Source organism: Zophobas morio, unplaced genomic scaffold, assembly GCF_036711695.1.
Source record: "Zophobas morio isolate AGI-343-1 ecotype UQ-CSIRO unplaced genomic scaffold, CSIRO_AGI_Zmor_V1 ptg000031l, whole genome shotgun sequence".
NCBI classification, from domain to species: domain Eukaryota; kingdom Metazoa; phylum Arthropoda; class Insecta; order Coleoptera; family Tenebrionidae; genus Zophobas; species Zophobas morio.
The window spans coordinates 12,809,344-12,829,885 of record NW_026972136.1 but is presented as its reverse complement, the minus strand read 5'-3'; the positions used below and the strand labels follow the sequence as shown (position 1 = coordinate 12,829,885).

General features: G+C 32.2%; 2 long non-coding RNA genes across 4 annotated transcripts; one reads left to right on the top strand and one right to left on the bottom strand.

The window, feature by feature from the left end:
- Positions 1–224: 224 nt before the first annotated feature.
- Positions 225–17,828, bottom strand: LOC135139677 (uncharacterized). Its single transcript, XR_010282181.1, has 3 exons — positions 17,739–17,828; positions 17,331–17,679; positions 225–1,337 (listed from the first exon to the last, which is right to left on the bottom strand). It is a non-coding gene; the product is annotated as an uncharacterized LOC135139677 (long non-coding RNA).
- On the top strand, positions 1,310–2,188 carry LOC135139678 (uncharacterized). 3 transcript variants are annotated; one of them, XR_010282184.1, is made up of 5 exons: positions 1,310–1,386; positions 1,438–1,600; positions 1,656–1,802; positions 1,852–1,878; positions 1,938–2,188. It is a non-coding gene; the product is annotated as an uncharacterized LOC135139678 (long non-coding RNA). The 3 variants fall into 3 exon arrangements; XR_010282182.1 differs by having other exon boundaries at positions 1,852–2,188; XR_010282183.1 differs by having other exon boundaries at positions 1,656–1,878.
- Positions 17,829–20,542: the final 2,714 nt, after the last annotated feature.

The following is a 20,542-nucleotide window of genomic DNA, read 5'->3' as shown; positions in this document are numbered from 1 at the left end:
TTGCCGGTCTTTTTGTGCGAATTGGTCACTCTTTTTGCGACGTCACGAGCGTGTTCGTTAAGGAGATGCAAATTAATCAAGAATTCCAAAACATCGTCAATTATTACGTAAGAGGTGTTCTGGAAACAAACGTTTTGACGTCCATTCAATTTTGCATGTATAAGTTATTTTTTTTTTTAGAAGCAGTACTTCATTAAAAAAGATTTTAATTTTCAGAAATCGGAAAATGTATCAAAATCCAAAAAAAAAATAATTCAATCTAAAAAACTTTAAAGCATGAAGTTTCTCTATTTCGGGACATTGACACAAACTAGTCGTACTTTTTGCGGAAGCAGGTACTACATACATCGTTAGATGCACCAAAGGTTTCTATCGAAATTAGATAAATGTTACGTTTGTTATTCTACGATATTCTGGTACTCAAGTTTCAACAACTTTATCAGGACGATTCAGAAGATAATATTTTAAAATAAAATTTCAAAATTACGAACACGTGTCTCTTATCGAGCAAAACAAAACTATTTCCTTTTTACATGATAATTAACACTTTAGCGAATTTGTGCGTTCTCTCAAGAAATAAAATTATCGGTTCTAAACAAAACTCGAGTGCGTAGAAAAGTCACCAAGAAATGTGTATCAAAACCTTGTTCTTTGTTTTATTCGACTTATCGTAGTAATTTATATTCTTCGTGACACAGCTAACTTATCCCCTTTCTTAATAGGTACTTCCAAACGTACTATCATTATATAAACTTGCTACTAAACTTCATATCAATGATAAAAAATCCGATGTCTCGACCCGCCTTTATCACGCAAAACTGAAATCAGCGACATATTTCCACAATCAAATTCAGAGCAGCACTTTCCCGAAAAAAATCGTGAGCCTTTTTGCGATGAAACAAGGGTTCATTGAACGGAACGCAAAGGTCATTATTAATTATTATCGACATTCCAGATCTCAATGCACATTGTACAAATTTACGTCTAAATTGTAACTTTCTAAGGTAAACGACCTGCGATTTGTGACCACATTTTCAGTAAATGGATGTGCAAAAATCGATAGGTGAACGACCACTTTGGGGAACAAAACCTCAAACTTTTAGAAGGGACCCAATCCTACGACCTTGACCGCATCTTAACAATGTTGTCAGCGATGTTTTTGTCGACGGAAACCTTGACTTCAGCCTGCAGTAGCATGACGCATGTTGGGTATCAATTTTGCGTCCAAGCATGACGCAATTCCTGAAGATGCTACTGGAAAAGTACGAACGATAAAGGAAACGTCGGGGAGTCCAGTTCTCATGAGCATCATGTGCACACTTTACGTGGCTGTTGACCTGCAATCAATCAATGGTCAAATTTTATCGGCTATTGCACTCGAGTAGGGTAAAGTAAGCGAAATTCTATTTGCGAGATTTGCAATCTGCTAAATTTCAGGTTGATGAACTCTGTGTGCAACATGAACAATGCATTGTGTGAAATATGCCAAGCGCCCAACACTTGCGAGATAATTATTTCAAATTTTTGAGCGATAAGGAAACCTTCATAGCTGGAAGTTGTGTGGTGACGATGTATAGAAATGAACTTCTGATACGATGCGGTTTGTTTGGAAAATTGTAATAAAAATAAAACTGACCTATATCAATTTATTAAAGATAATCGTTTCGATAAACGGGTCGAAAACCGTTCCATTCTAAATGGTGAATACCTGAATTGCGTCATAGGAGCCTCTCGGAGAGCAAGCAATAATAATTTACTACTTGATTTTGATAACCAAATTAGTCGCACCAGCTTGATAATAGGTACTCCTGATTTACACACCTATTTTATTTTTCATAATGACTGTTGTAGACACATCGAACAAAACGACTGAATGACGTAATTTTACTTTGTTTAGATGTATATTTGCTCTTATTATTTCTTGGATCTGTTTACAGTCGAATTAGAACCACAGACGCATACAAAGGAAAACATCAATCTTTTAGTTATTCCAAATTTCAATGCGTCGTACACCCACAGATATTGTGCAACTCTATTATTCTTGATAAACATACAGAATAATAGTAAATCATTCAATAAATAACTAATTTACAGCGGCTTGGAAAATCCTGTTATATTTTTCAAAAACGACAAAGTATTGTTACAGCAACAACAACAGAGTTACACCAACTAGCACTATAAACTGACAAAAAGCCTTCTTGTTAATTATGTCACCCCAGAAGAAAAAGAAAATTTGAAATATAGATGTTAAAAAATCTCTGAATATATGGTTGTTTTGTTGTTTTATTATACCGTAGAAAACCTGTAAGTTAAAAATATGTAAAGCTTCAGAAAAATGTAATTTTTTAAATATTTTATATATGTGTGAAATCACCCTGTATATACACCTAGGTGTAATAAGTCGCCCATAACATCGATGGCGGTTTATTGTCACTTAATTCGACAAAATACGCTAATAACACACTTTCTGAGGTGATGAATTTTACATTATGGTAGTACTTGCCAAATAACCTACCCTCTAAGAAAATAAAAGGCAGGTGCGCCAGGGTAGTATTTGCCAAAATAAGACTCATTTTGACAAATGACCTACTTTTCTAAGAAAAGTTACTAGCTCCGCCCACCCACCTTTTATTTTCTTAGAAGAGTAGGTCATCTGTTAAAATCAATCTTATCTTGGCAAGTATGAGACTGATTTTTGCAAATGACATATTCTCTAAGAAAATAAGGGTGGGTGTAAAATTTGCCGACCTCCGACGAAGTTCGTAAAGATGACAAACAATTGCTCACTTTCAAACTTCAAAAAAGTTGGCAACTGACATATTACAACCGATTCTGAATAAAAATTTTTCCTTTTCATGATTTGTCATTTTTCGATTTTTTAACTAAAAGAACAAATTTATTCGAACCGAAATTTTGAAAAATCGACAAATCCAAAAATTGAAAATTAGAAACAAAATTTTCAGAAGTTTTCAAGTTACGGTAAACATGGGAAATCGCTGATTAAAATTACTTTTACTCCCTTCCAAAAACTCGGTGACAAAAAATCAAAAATCGAAAATTAAAAAAAATAAACATGTTTTCTGGATATTTTTAAAAATTAAATAATTGAGAAAACGGAAAACTGCCAAAATTGTAGAATTAAAAAATCGAAAGTTTTTTTCAGTTGCCCAGAGAGATCAAAAATAGAATATAAGATCAAAAAATTGCAGATTTAAAAAGCGAGAAATTGAAAAATTCGAAAGTTGAAAAATCGAAAAACTGAAAAATCTAGTAGTACTCCCTACGATAAAACTGGGATGGGTAGGGCTAGCACTTGCCAAATAACCTACCCTCTAAGAAAATAAAAGGCGGGTGGGCCGGGCTAGTATTTGCCAAAATAAGACTCATTTTGGCCAATGACCTACCCTTCTAAGAAAATAAAGAATAGGTTATCTGCCAAAATGAGTCTTATCTTGGCAAGTATGAGACTGATTTTTGCAAATGACATATCCTCAAAGAAAACAAGGGTGGGTGGGCGGGGCTAGTACTTGCGTGCAGAAAAAAGATCTTGCGTCATTTTTGCAAGTAGCTGCATGTTTTCAAGTTCAGTTCGGATTAAAGAGATATCGACTTTAACTAGCCTCTGTTCGGATTACTGGATGTTCGGATAATCCTGGGTTCGGATTATAGAGTTTATACTGTAATGCGACTTTTTAAATCTTACATTTTTTAATTTTTGGATTTTTTGATTTTTCGATTTGTTGGTGTCTTGACTGCTAGATTTATAAAATTTTCAATTTTCCAAACTTTTAAATTTTAGATTATTCATTTGTTTCGATTTTTCAATCTTTCGATTTTTTGGCATCTCGTTTTTCGATTTTCCAATTTTTCGGAATTCATTTTTCAGTTTCTTGATTTTTCGATTTTTCAATTTTCGATTTAACGGTTTTCTGCGGATTTTTAGTCTTCTCGCATTTTTAGATTTTCCAATTTTTCGATGTTTCGATTTTTCATTTTTTCGTTTTATCGGTTAAAATATTCCAATTTTGAATTTACCCATTTTTCGATTTTTAGTCACTTCCATTTGTCAATTTTTCGATTTTTCAACTTCCTGATTTCTGGATCGGTTGATGTTTAATCTCATGATTTTTCAATTTTTCGGTTTCGATTTCTCGATAATTCATCTTTTCGATTTTCCAATTTTTCAACGTTTCAGTTTTGGGATTTTTGTATTTAAATTTTTCCATTTTTCAATTTTTGGCGTTTCTAAATTTTTCGATTTTTCGATTTCTCAATTTTTCGATTAATGGATTTTTAAATTTTTTGACTTTTCGATTTTTGTCTTTCCGATTTCTCAATTTTTTAAATTCTCAATGTGTGTTTCGATTTTTCAATTTGATTTTTCGATTTTATAAATTTTCAATTTTTCAAATTTTTAAATTTTAGATTTTTCACTTTTTTGTTGTTTCGATTTTTTGCATTCTCATTTTTAGATTTTTTTTCGGAATTTATTTTTAAATTTTATATTCCGATTTTTCAATTTTTCGATGTTGCAGTTTTGGGATTTTAAGTTTAAATTTCAGTATTCAATGTTCTCATTTTTCGATCTTTAGCCACATATTTCGATAGGTATCTCAATTTTTCCATTTTACGATTTTTCGACTTATCAATCTTCTGATGTTTCGGTTTCCCATTTTTCCAACTTTTGGATTTCGATTTCACGATTTCTCAGTTTTTCGGTTATTATTCTTCTTTTCGAGTTTCCAATTTTTCGACGTTTCAGTTTAAGTTTTGGGATTTTTCAGTTTTGGTATTTTTCAAGATTTCAATTTTTAAATTTTTAGATTTTTCGACGTTTTTTTAAATTTTTACTTACTCGATTTCTCAAAATTTTGCAAATTTTTAAACTTTCCATTTTTCAACATTTTCATCTATTCCATATTTTAATTTTTGGACTTTTTAGATTTTTAAAATTCTTGATTTTTCAATTTTTCGGTTTTAACAATGTTTTGATTTCTCCTTCAAAAACGAAACATTACATATTAAAAAAGGATGCTAAAAGCCCCTAAGATTTTGTAAAATTCTTCATACTTAACTTCAATTGTTTATGTTTATACATCGAAAGAATTCGACAATTAAACACGCAAATTGTCTCCTCAAAACATGGGAAGCGATTAAACTTAATAGTTACGCTACAATTCAGCAAAACGTTCTGAATATTATTTTGGGTAAGTCGCGATGTTACTTATCATAATTTTTATTTTGTCATTATTAAATATAGGCGGGCGCAACATTACTGCATTCTAAAATTTTTGAGCCCCGGCGTCCTTCACAAACTAGTGCTCGTATATTGGTATAAAATGTGATCTAAAAACGAGAAGACAAAATATTGAAAGAAAACCGTTAAATCGAATACTGAAAAATTAATTCCGAAAAATTGAAAAAAAATCAAAAAATCTAAAATTTAAAAAATCGAGCGCTCAAAACATCAACAAATCGTCTACTTAAATCTATATGTCACGTTGGGCGCACACACTATGAAATATATTTAAAGCAGATAACCAACGGAAAAAATGTACTGCTACCAGTGTACAATGTTTAACTTCGATTGTTTATGTTGATACATCGAAAAAACGATTAGCACTCCCAAATTTTCGGTAAAATTGGGTGACTTTAAAACAATTTAAAACATTACGTTACAATATTGAGGTGACGTCATCACGCGAGTGATGGGGATGATTAGCTAAATGGACAGACAGACGGAAACGGAGACCATTTTTTTCATACTCTTGGGGTCATGAAACGTCGAGAATACATGAAAATGGCAGTTTGCCGATGGACTCGATTACCATACTTCCTTAGCTTACCTACACTCGAGAACTAAAAAAATCTCGCATTGCAAGCAAGATTTATTTATTGTTTGGAGGAAAGGACAACTAAATTTTTATTTTGTCATCATCATAATAACCTTAAGATAGGTATACTTAAAATTTGTAAGTAATCGGCTACAAATGTCGAATATTATTTAAAATCACCGAATAGACATCAGACCACATCATAGAAACGAAAATGGGAAACTTGGTTTACTCCTTGTATTTGCCAATTTGAAAAATGTCAAGGAAAATTCATATATACGATATCAGATATTTGTTAAAATTTGTATAATTTTTCCGATGATCGAACGCTTGATAGATCATTAAAACGAGCATTTAATTCAGCAACAACTGACGAAAATGTTCGTTTATGTTTTTGGAACCTTTAACAGGTCACCGTTTTTTGCACATATCAGCATATTATTGTTTTCGTCATTGCTCATTGTGTAAAGTTATATAATAATACAAACTTTGTGTGTAATTATACAAACAAAAATATAAATGTTTTGTGTAGTGACAACACGAGAATTGTGCATGAGTACCGAAGAGAAAGATATGAATAAGAACAAGTAATTCCCTAGCTAGAACAAAATTTTAAGTTATTTCTTTTGTTTAAGTCATAATTAATAATTTCTGAAATTTATTGTAAACATGTAAATTTTAGACAAAATATTGTTACTAGCTTTTTCTTTCACACAATAAAGTACGGGCAGTTATTCCAATCTTTCATTAACCTCCGTAATCGCCAACAAATAAACAAAATTTATCAAAATTTCTAAAATAGTCGGCACAACACTGACCTATGTTAAGTCATCGTACGCCGAGCCAGATACCATAAAGTGTCCAAAATTAAAACTGTTAACAGAGGTGTTCGACCTTTCGGCGTCATAAACTTTATTACACAAGACGTTTGCCGAAACGACAATTTCGACAATTTGACGAGACCGCGCGATGCAAGGGCCGTTGCACAATAAAATTTCGCAATTTATAGTCCGGATACAGCTAAAGTTACCACTCCAGGTGTTTGTTTCCTGTTGAGTTCGCTCACGTTCGCACATGGACTTCTTGGAATTATTTACTACGAATTCGGCTCTGGGAAATGAAAAATATTACGCGATATGCTATTTTGATTTCTACTATGTAAATAAAATTGTGTCGGGTTTCCTGTGAAGCTTATAGCGTGGGAAAAGTATTTTTGCTACTTGGAAGTACAGACAAAGCAAAATGACAAAATTGGTTTTCAATCGGTAGTGGATTCAGCAGTGTACTGTCATGTGTGTTAATTAATATGCATAAAGAGATTGGAAACTTTTCAACTACAGTACAGATTTGATTTTTTCAAGGATATTCGTATATTCATGGCAATAAGTTAAAAAAAATCACTCTTCTTGATAAATAACTTGGTTTTTTGAACACAGCAGCAAAGGGTAGATTTTCCTATTCATATCTGGTATGCAGTAGTGGTGCGAAAATATAATCAAATTAGCCAAATCAGTATTTTGAATTACTTACTTTATTTTAACATTGAACATTAATTTACACTAAAACTTTTTTTTTTTAGAAACCGGAATTTTATAATATCTCTAAATATATTTGTTTTCTACATAGGTTGCAGTTTTGAAACAATTTTGCTGAGACTGACAACAAACTTTCCACTGATTTTAATCTAATGACTTATTGTTGTCACTTAGTTGTCCTAAAAGTTTAACCACCTCATGAGATAACAGTATGCAAATACTTTCAACAGACATCTCCATGTTTCTAATTATCAAGCATGTTGTCTACTCCTGATAATATAAAATGTAAAAACCAGTGACGTAAACAACAACCTTGCAGCCCCTACGCCGCGGATCTCACAAATGCGGACAAGGTGAAAAATATTCAAAGCAGATAATCAACGGGAAAAAATGTATCCTCAATTTCTTTGTCTATGCTTAACTTCAACTGTTTATGTTTATACATCGAAAAAATTCGACTAGAAGCAGTTTAGATAACAAATCAGCGGCGGTATTTATCTTCAGAAAATAAAATTTTACTGACTGTTTACTCAACGCACATCAGACAACGAAATAATCATACTCGTTTATTTTTCCAAAAAACTGGATGTCTGGCGTAAACACACATAAAACATTTATTCGATAAATTGTAAAATGATCATTTTTTAAGGGGGCATTTGATTAACAATTTACCATGCTTTCAAATTTAATTTGCAAAATTTGGTAGACAGTTTTGACTTTTTTTTCAAAAATTTGGATGTCTAGGGTAAAACTCAACGCGGATTTATAAACCACAAGTGCACGAGTATAATAATAATAATAACACTTTATCTACCTTCAGAAAGCATTATACAGAAAATATTTAAGCTTATGCTTTGGCAGTAGAAACTTCTATTAAAACAGACAATAAACTTTTAAAATCCAGACGTCAGACAATGAATGATCTTGGTGGTGTTCTCTTTCAAGGGTTTGTTATTTCATTGGAGATCAACAAACTGATATTTGACACACTTGCGAAACTCAAAAAATTACCTAAAGCTATACAATTACACTAACATGCGATGTTATAGGTCATAGAACTGCCTGGTGTGTCGTAGTATGTTATAGTGTGTCACATAAAATGGGAAAATGTATATTAACACTTATTCTTTTATCTCGTCAACATTACTAACTTATTCATATAACTTGTGACATTTGAGTAATTGCCACTGATACGTTTGGCTAAAATTCGCCCACAGAAGTGGGAGTGGCTACTTGTTGTACAATTTGATATGCAATCTTGAATTTCTAATAAGAATAATGAGAAATCAAATTTACCGCAGTGAAAAATAGGTACTACATAATAAACATATCGTTACAATTTAAAATACGCCCGGATAAATTCTTTCCACAAAATGTTTAAATCTCGTTGAAGCGAAAGAAATATTGTAATAGGATTTGAGCGATGAATGGCTATTTTCATGTTTTCTCGACGTTTCATGACTTTTAAGTCCCGTGCCGACGAGAATTTTAAAGATCGACAAATTAACGTGAACATGGATATGAATAGTGAGCTGATTAACGCCAAATCGAATAACTAATATAATAAGAAAAAAATAAAGCCAAAGATTAGGTCCTACCCATACTCGCCCGGATCTCAATTCTCAATTGTGATTCGTTGTCAGATCGAGGGGCGGGGCTTAATTGTAAGATCTATATTTGTCTACAAGAATTTACCATTTTAAACATGTTTTATGTTTCTTGTTCTGAAAAGACGACTACCTACGTATATTAAGAAAAAAAAAAACAAAATATAAACCCCACCCACCCGCCACGTCTCAAGTGTGATGATTTTTTTTTTAATCGTTGAGAGCCAAAGGAGCGAAATTTAAATGCAAAATTCTTATTATCTCTCTACAAGAAATTATCATATAAAACATTTTTTTTTTAGTATCGTGTTATTCAAAGAATACTATGTATATTAAGAAAAAATTAAAGCCAAAGATTAAGCCCCACACCTGCCCTAATTTAAATAGTAATGAAGTTTTCATTCCTTGGCGAACCTAGGGGCGGAGCCTAATTACAAAAACCATATTTCCTTACAAAATTTACCATTTTAAACGTGTTTTAAGTTTCTAAAGATTAAAAAAATCATCACAATTGAGACGAAATTATGAATTCACAAAGAATTTTGTATAAACCAGTGCTTTTTTCCCTTTCGAATGGAAATCGTTTAACATGTTTCTAGGAAAATTTTTTGAAATTGTTTTTCCAATTTTCTAGATTATTTGCAGAGATGGAATGAAAATTACTTCAAGTTCGTAGTTTAGAAGAAATTTTGTAGTAGTGTAGTGGTTTTTCCTTCCCGAGCGTAAGCAAAGGAAGTATTGTAATCGAGTCCGTCGGCCAACTCTCTACTTTTACGTTTTCTCGATCTTTCATGACCCCTAGAAGACGAAGAAATAGGTCTCCCATTTCCGTCTGTCGTCCGTCTGTCCGTCTGTCCGTCTGTCCGTCTGTCCGTCTGTCCGTCTGTCCGTCTGTCCGTCCGTCTGTCCGTCCGTCTGTCCGTCTGCCGTCCCGGATTTTTATTAGACAGATAATCTCCGAAAGTACTTGACCGATTGTTGTGAAATTTTGTACTTATATTAAGAATATCATGTAGATGGTAAAACGCTAACCAAAATTTGTCTAATCATCCCCACCACTAATGCGATGACGTCACTTCAAAATTGTACATTGTAAATGGGTTTTCAATTGTATAAAATAACATAGTCCTACACATGTAGTTTACAACTCTGAATCGACTTTTCACCCGAAACGTCCAGATTTTTGAAAAAAAAATCAAAATTATAAAACAATATTTTGAAATTTAATTTTTAATCTGCTAACCAGAATGCTTTGAAATGTTGCAGATGTTTTAAGGCTATAAAGAGCATCATAAATCTTTAGTCAAAATATATTTGCTTATCCCTTCCAAAAACTTGATGACGTCAGCTCAAAAGTTTGTGGAATAAATCATATCTAAAATGTACAAAATATGATGAGTCTGTACTTGTGATCTATCACTCCATTCATATTTTTTGGATTTGCATATACAGGGTGACTCAAAAAAAATTAATGAATGCGTAAATTTATTTTACTGATTTACTCAGAAACTACAAAACCGAATGCTTTGAAATCTTTTAGATGTTTTAAGATTATAAAGAGCATAATAAATATTTAATCAAAATATATTTGCTTATCCCCTCCAAAAAATTGATGACGTCAGCTCGAAAGTTTGCCGAATAAATCCTATCTAAACTGTAAAAATATGATGAGTCTGTACTTGTAATTTATCACTCCATTCATATTTTTTGGATTTGCATATACAGGGTGACTCAAAAAAATTAATGAATGCTTAAATATATTTTATTGATTTAATCAGGAACTACAAAACCGAATGCTCTGAAATCTTGCAGATGTTTTAAGGTCATAAAGAGCATAATAAATGTTTAGTCAAAATATATTTGCTTATCCCCTCCAAAAACTTGATGACATCAGCTCGAAAGTTTGCCGAATAAATCATATCTAAAATCTACAAAATATGATGAGTCTGTACTTGTCATTTATCATTCCATTCATATTTTTTGGATTTGCATATACAGAGTGACTCAAAAAAATTAATGAATGCGTAAATATATTTTATTGATTTAATCAGGAACTACAAAACGGAATGCTCTGACATCTTGCAGATGTTTTAAGGTTATAAAGAGCATAATAAATGTTTAGTCAAAATATATTTGCTTATCCCCTCCAAAAACTTGATGACGTCAGCTCGAAAATTTGCCGAATAAATCGTATTTAAAATGTACAAAATATGATGAGTCTGTACTTGTGATTTATCATTCCATTCATATTTTTGGATTTGCATATGCAGGGTGACTCAAAAAAATTAATGAAGGCGTGAATTTATTTTATCGATTTAATCAGGAACTACAAAACCGAATGCTTTGAAATCTTGGGAATATTTTAATGTTATTATAAGCATGGTAAACTTTTGTTCAAAATGTATTTGTTCATCCCTCCTAAAAAAATTGATGACGTCACCCTTAAATTTTGCTGAATAAATCCTATCTAAAATGCAAAAAATATGATGAGTTTGTACTTGTGATTTATCATTCCATTCATATTTTTTAGATTTTCTTAAGAGGTGGTTCAAAAAAATTAATGAAGTCAATTTATTTTATTGATTAAATTAAAGGCAACACTTATTATTAGTATTACACCCCAACCAACCCAATTTGGTAGACACAAAATTTGTTAAAGGAAAAACTCGGTTGAAACATAAGGGTAGCATGCTTATTTACATCGACTTTAACATTACAGACCTGCATTTGTTTTATGCGTTCACTTGGTTCCGCGAATGTGAAATAGACATGTTTATAATCAACCAATTGTGAATTTCACCGTCAAGAATTAAAATAAAACCCAATGTTTTATATAATAAGCGGAAGTCGAAGCAATAAAACCGATGGTCGTTTTGTTTACAGTTTCTCTGTTTGACTCTCACGTATGCTGTTACGCCTGTCATCTTAAATTAAGAATGTTTATACATACACGATTTTCAGTTGCCTCTGATACGTATTGTTCCGTTATTTTATTGATTATTACAAATCAATATTCAAAACGACCCAATTCATTTTCCCGAAAATTTGAGAATATAATAATTTTATTCTTAGTATTACCCTACATCTATCCCAACTGATATATGTGTCCTTGCAAAAATGTTGATGACGTCATCGCAATTTTTTTTTAAATTCCGACTACAAAAATGTAATGAGAAAAAAAACACAATAGGCATGCAGTCGTCAAGGTTCCGACAGCGACAGCGAGGGAAGTACTGTCTAAACTCTTTAGACCAATTTTTTTCCCTTCGGATAGGCTACTTAAACTTTTGAGTTTTTGAAAAATTTTTGACAATAGTTTCGCTATTTCCTAAATTATTTCAAGAAATGAAAAATTTACGAAGAACTTTATATGAATCAGTTTATTTTCCTTCTGAATAGTGACCGTTTCAAAAATTTTGGAAATTTTTGGAAAATTTTTGGAAAGATATTTTGACATTTTTTTCTTGGTTGTTGGAATGAGCTGAATCGAAATGACGTCAAATTATTAATCTAGAAAGAATGTTTTATAAATTAGTGCTTTTTCCCTTTTGAATGGAGATCGTTTTAACATGTTTTTAGGAAAATTTTAGAAACTTAGTTTACCAATTTTCTGGGTTATTTGCAGAGACAGACTGAAAATTAGTTCAAATTCGTAGTTTAGAAGAAATTTTACAGCATTCCAGTGGTTTTCTCTACGGATGAGTTGCTTAAATTTTTATTTTTTCAAAAATTTTGGAAAATAGTTTCCCCACTTTCTAATTTAATTCAAAGAGTAGAACAAAAATGACCTCAGATTATTAATTTACAAAGAACTCTTTATTAATCAGTATTTTTTTAATTTTGAATAGTGCCCGTTTTAAAAAATTTTGGAAATTTTTGGAAAAATATATTGTCCATTTTCTTGGTTGTTGGAAAGCAGAATCTAAATGACGTCAAATTATTAATTTACAAAGAATTTTCTATAAGCTAGTGCTTTTTTCCCTTTCGAATGGAAGTCGTTTAACATGATTTTAGGAAATTTTTTGAAAATTATTTTTCCATTTTTCTAGATTATTTGCAGATAAGGAATGAAAATTACCTCAAATTCGTAGTTTAGAAAAAAAAATTTTAGTAGTGCAGTAGTTATTTTTCCTACGGATAGGCTGCTTAAATTTTTATTTTTTGAAAAATTTTGGAAAATAATTTCCTCACTTCCTAAGTTATTACAAGAAATGGAACAAAAATGACCTCAGATTATTAATTTACGAAGAACTCTATGAATCAGTTTATTTTCCTTCTGAATAGTGACCGTTTTAAAAATTTTTGAAACTTTTGGAAACATATTTTGACACTTTTCTTGGTTGTTGGAATGAGCAGAATCGTAATGACATCAAATTATTAATCTAGAAAGAATATTTCATAAATTAGTGATTTTTCGCTTTCGAATGGAGATGGTTTTAATGTTTTTAGGAAAATTTTTGAAAAAAAGTTGTCCAATTTTCTGGGTTATTTGCAGAGACAGACTGAAAAGTACTTCAAATTCAAATTTTACAGCATTCCAGTGGTTTTCCCTACGGATGATTTGTTTAAATTTTTATTTTTTGAAAAATTTTGGAAAATAGCTTCCTCACTTTCTAATTTATTTCAAAGAGTAGAACAAAAATGACCTCAGATTATTAATTCACGAAAACCTCTCTATAAATTAATATTTTTTCTTTTTGAATACCAGCCGCATTAACAATTTTTGGAAATTCTTCGAAAATTTTGAGAAAAATAGTTTGTCACCTTTCTTGGTTATTGGAATGGGGAGAACCGAAATGACGTCAAATTATCTGCACAGAGTTCTCACCAAACCAGTGCTTTTTCCTTTTCGAGAGGATTTAACATGTTTTTGGGGTGGGTGGACGGGGTTTATATTTTTCTTTTTTTTTCTTTATATGTATGTATATACCGCCTGTCTGGAAAATCGCGGATTAACTCTTCAGTACGTTATACACGGGGGTTTCGGGTGTCCCAAAAAAATAATAAAAAAATTCTTTATGATGTACATTACGAAAAAAACGTAATTTTGTAAAAGTAAAATTGGCAACACTGCACACCTCTAATGAGTGAATACGTCCAGTTTACTTTCTGGTTTCTTAGCAACGATGATCACTGAAATCCACCTTCGCTTTATATCAGGCAAACATGGTTGTCAAATGGAATTTTATCAAATTATTACAAAAACAACACAGCCATATCTTTGTGCAATCTAACTGAAATGGTAATTAAACATGGAAAATTTGATTCAAAGTCAGATGTGAATAATGGTCCGATTTCTGTGGGCCGATTTCAATGCTCGGCAGTGTATTACAAACAAAACCTAAGTAGAAGGAGGCAGAAACAAAGTTGTAAATTTTTAAAAATTTTCCAGGTATGCCTTCCCTTATCAGTTAACGATCTAGTTGTGGTTGAATTATAAACGTCTCATTAGTCAACAAGTAAGTTTCTTGTGGAAGAAAGAAGACTTCGCAAATTTACAAAAAAATTGACAAATATAAGCCCCGCCCACCCACCCCTTCTCGATTGTCATGAATATTTTATTCATCGCGAGCTGAAGGGCGAAGTTTGGCTGCAAACTCCTCATTTCTTTACAAGAAATTACCATATGAAATCTGTTTTTAAAAGGGTAGAATTTTCTAAAGAAATAATATGTTACAATTAAACTCCGCCCCTCGTCACAACTGAGATCGGGGCGGGTGGGTTGTGCTTAATCTTCGCCTTTATTTTTTTTTGTTAATATACATAGTATTCTTTGAACAACACAATACTCAAAAACATTTTTTAATTTCTCTTGAAAAATGAGGATTTTGCAGTTAAGCTCCGCCTTCTTTGGCTCACGACGAATAAAAAAATCATCACAATTAAGATAGGACGGGTGGGCGGGGCTACATTTTGCCTTTTTTTTTCTTAATATGTAGAGTTATTTCGACAACAAGAAACTTAAAACACGTCGCTAAAATGGTAAATGTTTGTTTTTTTTGAGAAAAATATTAACTAAAAGTTTTATTACTAATTATTGTGATAATGAATGAGCTGTTTAGTTGTTAAACGTAGCAAAAGAACCAATTTTAAAATCATTATAACTCCACCAAAATGTAAGAAGGATTTTTTTTACTATTTTTCCCAGACTCACCAGTTAATTGTTAAGAGCGTAGCGGAGAGTTAATCCGCCATTTTCCAGACACCCGGTATAGTCCTCTTTGAACAACATGATACTCAAAAACATGTTTTTAACTTCCATGTTTTAGTTTCTTGTTATGAAAAGATGGCTACGTATATTAAGAAAAAAGGCAAAATATAAACCCCGCCCACCCGCCCTATCTCAATTCTGATGATTTTTTCATTCGTTGTCAGAGTGAGGGGCGGGGCCTAATTGCAAAATCGTTACTTTCCTACAAAAGTTTACCATTTTAAACATGTTTTACTTTTTTATTGTGAAAAAAAGACTACGCATATTAAGAAAAAAGGGCAAAGTGTGAACCCTTGTAGTTATAATACCTAATCTGCTTTTGAAACGAAAATCAGTAAATTTCGTTGATTTAAACATCGAGAACTATCATTAACAATGAATAAGGCCTGACACAAAGCTACAGTGTAGAAAATAATCGCAGCTATTTTAATTTTCGTGGAATTAGTGCTGTTAACCAGAAAAATGTCTCCCCTACTTCGGGGGATTTTCCTTCAAGTTCGCAGTACTGCACCCTACTCTGTGACGATGGTCTAGTTCTTCGTAAAAAATCTATCAAGACATTATTATTACTTCCTAAGCGTAAACGAAGAAAATATTGTAACGAAAAAGTACGAAGAAATAGGTTTCCCGTTTCCGTCGGTCCGTCTGTCTGCCGTCCCGATTTTTGGTTTTGCCACCGCTGTTTCCTTAGATGACACCCCAGGGGAGTAAAAATGAAATAAGCACTTATTAAAAATTCGTATGCTGATGGTTGTGTTCTGATACTAAGAAAATTTGAATAAATTAGAAGCTGGTTTCTTTTTTTATGTTGCTAATTAATAAAATTTCACTACCTAACGTTACAATTATATCTTCACATCAATATTCAAAGTGTTTGAAATAGTTATAAATGTTTTTTTAGCAAACAATTTAACTTTCGTCTAATAACTCTCCCGCAGTAAACTGCGGTCCAAATTACTATTATTAATTAATAAATTGAGTTAATTTATTGTGTATTTTGAAGAAAATAAAAAATACTTAATGCAAAACTGACTTAAACTTCTGTATTAAAACTATATTGCCATTTTAAGTTTCTTTCATATTATGAATGTAGCTAGTTATCTGCATCTTAGCACCAGTTGCAGTTGCATAATAACTTAAACCACTGCTTTAAATAACGGTCGTTGAACCAAAACAACATATCTGGCATTGACTTGAAATACGGTAAAACCATTATGACATAATAATCGACGAAACTAGTTGGGTATTTTTTAAAAAATAAGAGTAACGAAAGAATGTGGAAACTTACCAGACACTTTCGTTTTTTATACACCAAGCGGGAAAATTTAATATTGGGTCAGAACTGAATTAACTTTTACTCTCGTCGTAACGGGAACTTCATAGCGGCGAAAAATTAACCCAGTCCACAGACAAAAGAAAATTTCAAGAGTTAACTTCTCAAAAATAAATCAACATTAACATACGTATTTTGCATTCCACGCAGAATGAGATGATGATGTAATCAACTGGGGAGCAAACGTAGTGACACCTATTACACTTGTTGTCTCACCATTTTCTTCCTTACAAAGCTTCCGGTTACCCAAGGTCGAATTCCGGTTAAGTACCCCCCAAATAAATCGCGATATTTTCCGGGTCGTTGTCTTATTCAAGGTGTTGTTAAATTCTTTGCAAACCTTCAGGGTATAACCTTGATTTTGGCAATAGTTGCGAAAAAGGACCAGGAACACTCGCTTTAGCCAAAAAATATTTATTCGAACCTTGATACTGCTCACATTCGAAAATAAATGAACTCTGATTCTTAGGTTATCCAATCGATAAATTGCATAAAATGCAATCAAACAAAAACAGTTTTTGGGTTGCACAGAGATCACAGCAAAGTCGTTCCAGAGAGATTAACGCGCAAAATGTTAAATGTCAAAATAAAATCCAAATAGAAACAAAAAGTGATTGCGCCTTGAATTATTTACATTATAGGAAGTGGCATTGATAGTTCAATACACTTGTTAATTATTCAAGCGAGTTGCTATTTCTCTCAAAGATGGAATCCGCGTGAAGGGGCTATAAAAGTCGACTTGTGGGGGTTAATTAGGAAAGGGACTTTTTTATATCCTTGGAGGTAGCAGCAAACTATGGGAATTTTTACCTGGTAGGTCTTTAACCTCGAGGAACAGATGCAGGCGTGATGGTAACGGAATGGCGACGGTTGCCCTTTGAGAAGGATCCCAGGGGTATCAACCTTTAACCACCATCACTGACGTAACTAAAAAAGACAGAAACACTCGAGGCTGATGCTATTCTCTGCGTAGAAAGGAACATGCGTCATAATGACTTCTTCACTGGAATCATTGGGCACAAATCAAAAGTTTGGGTGGGTTTGTGCCATATTCAAGTACAACCACCACATCGCTGTTACGAAATCGTTACTTTTAGTCGTGAAATCCCCAAGTAAATTGCAACAGTTGTTTTGTACAAAGTTACGTCATCAGAATGAACTACGAAAAGGTTGTTTAGATTTATTAAACGTTTATAAAACTGAAATACTGACACTCACCAACATTTTGTAGATATAATGAGGTTACTTTTGTTAATTCGTGAGGTACAGCGCCTCTCAGAGATATAGTTTTCGAACATGAAGTCGAAAGTTGTATATAAAAATAAAGTAAAACCGGCTCAAAAATAGCCGAAGGTGGCTTGCAAGTTCTGACGTCAATGTGGCACGCGTTGCACAGAGGTATATTTCATTATAAAGTTCGAATTTTCCATTAGCGGAGAGATATAAGCATTCCTTGCCAAAATAAAAAAAAACATTCTGCTAAAAAATGTAAACTTTCTGTTAAAAAATATGCATAAAAGGAATAAGAAAATTCAGAACCCCCAAAAATTAGAACACTCATTAAACTATTGGTGACCTCATAAGAATGCAACCGCGCGACCACTTTTTATAGGTAGGTAGTTTTTTTATTTGCAGGCAATTTTCGACCATAAGTACGAACACAAAGTATATCTCTGTAAAATATTTTCCTGAAGTTATCAAATTTAGGTCGCAAATTTCAAAATTACAATCACAAAAAAAAATCTTACCTCTACTAAAAATAATGTATTCATTAGCGTAAAATATTTTTACAAGATCGGCCATAAAAATTGTCTTCTAGGATACCGAAATATGTACAAAAATCAAGTATCTCCAGCGCCATAAAATTTGGGTTGTGTAGATCAAAAAATGTTGTCAAAGTAGAAAATTATGGAATTCACTAAGGCAACAATTTATAATGTTTCAAAATGTCAGATCTAAGTTAAGTAGGTTACGCTGTGTCAGCCACAAGAATCAGTTTTAGGACCTACATGATTCCTGAGACATATAAATGACCTTTTCGGTAAAATGCATATCTACGATTTCTGTTATATTTTTTTGTAAAATTTCTTTTGTTTAATTTTCAGCCTGTATTTGCAGAGGCAATCTTCATTTCAAAACTTCAATGGAAAAGGGTCAGACGTAGGCAGGTTTCTTTGGATGTAATCGGACGGTGTCTACTCCCAACTTTCTATTGTGGAATAAGTGCAATGAACTCTAAAAAATTCAAAAACTTCAGTCAGTGACCACTTGCCACTTCCTGATAAATGTAGATAATCGTCCCTGAACTCACACTTTGCAGAATTGCTTGCGCACCATGAAATCCTGAAGTTCCCGTAAAAATGAAACAGGTACGAAATTCGAAGAAGCTGATTTTTGGAAAATTTATCGACTACGACGACGACTTCAGGTTTGGATTCAACAAAAGAAAAAAAACACAAGGTTACTACAGATGATATGTAATATTTTAGTAATGAAATGGATCCAGCTTGCAAGGTCATTTCGCATAATATTGTCTTGATGTCAGACATTATATTTAGGATCTCTTACGCATGAATGTAAACTGCATAACCATTGTGTAATTTGTTTTACCATTTCTGATAAGGAATTATACGAGAGATTTCCGGTTTTCATTAGAAGGCTGAATAAACTACAGTTTCATAAATTGTGTAACTGAAAATCGTTTATCATTGTCGAGTTCAAAACACATTTAGTAGGCCTCTGTTGTTTGTTTTTGTTTTGCTACTATTTTTTTATTTGTGTTGTGTTGTTAGGGAATTAATCAAACCTTTTTAATTATGTCATTGGCGATAAATTTTATTTTTATGAGACGCAATTTATTGCTATTAAATATTTATTTGCAAATATGTTAAAGATAGTTTATTACCTTGAAAACGTATTTAATGCAAAATTATTTCGTTTTTCGGTTTCTTTTAGCATTATCTGTAACAAACTTGTTAAATACACTGTTTAATTTGTTATAAAACAATAAATCCAGATTTTTCGAAAAATTGTAATATTTGATTTTGAGAATTTAATTTTTTTATGATAACCATTATTACTTAAAATAAAGATATGTATGTAATGTTAAAGTAAAAGTAATGAAGTGTGCTAGAAAGATTTATTCGGTAAAATTTTGACATGACCTCATCAATTTTTTGGGAGAAGATAAGCGAATACATTTTGATTAACGATTTACCATTATTACGATAACTTTAAAACGTTTGCAAGATGCAGAAGATTGGGTTTTGGAGTTTCAACGTTATTTTTGCAAAATGTTATAAATTTTTGCAAAGTATTCCTACTTCCTGAACGCTCAGGTGGTGAAAGAATAAAATTCCCAAAATCAATTTTTTGTACTTCAGAGGCGAGGGAAGTTCTGTTGAAATAACCTTTTACCATTTTTTTGAATAAGGTAATATAAATCCGACATAAACAGACACGATAGATGACACTAGTTTTTTTGTACTCTAGTGGTCCTGAAACGTCGAGAAACATTAGCCAGTCGCCCGGTGAACTCGATTACAACACTTCCTTAGCTTTCTTATCCTTTGATTCCCCTGCGGTGGAGTGCTAATAGATGAAGTTTTGTGGAAATGATCTCGGAAATGATCACTAAAGGATTATTTTGAGTTTCTAGGTACCGGTTCCGGCCCTTCAAAAAACAAATACCTACTGATTTATGTCTAGGTAAAAGTTGTTTAACAGGCTTAAAGTAATTTACAACTGCTGTTCGCTGTAAGAATTTACAACAAAAGAAAGAAATCCAACAAAACCTAATTTTATTTTTCTTAAAATTGTCTAATCCTCTGTTTTTTATTGCACACCAGCAGGTGTGGCGTTAAGCCCTTTACGACCCAACAGAATGAACACTTGTGTTCTTATATTTTCTTAGAAGATTTTGACAAAGTAAACATTTACTAAATCCTTACCTCCCAAGGAAGGTAAGACTGAAGGTGAAGGTACCATGCACCCTATCTTTAAACTTAATTTGTGTTTTTTGA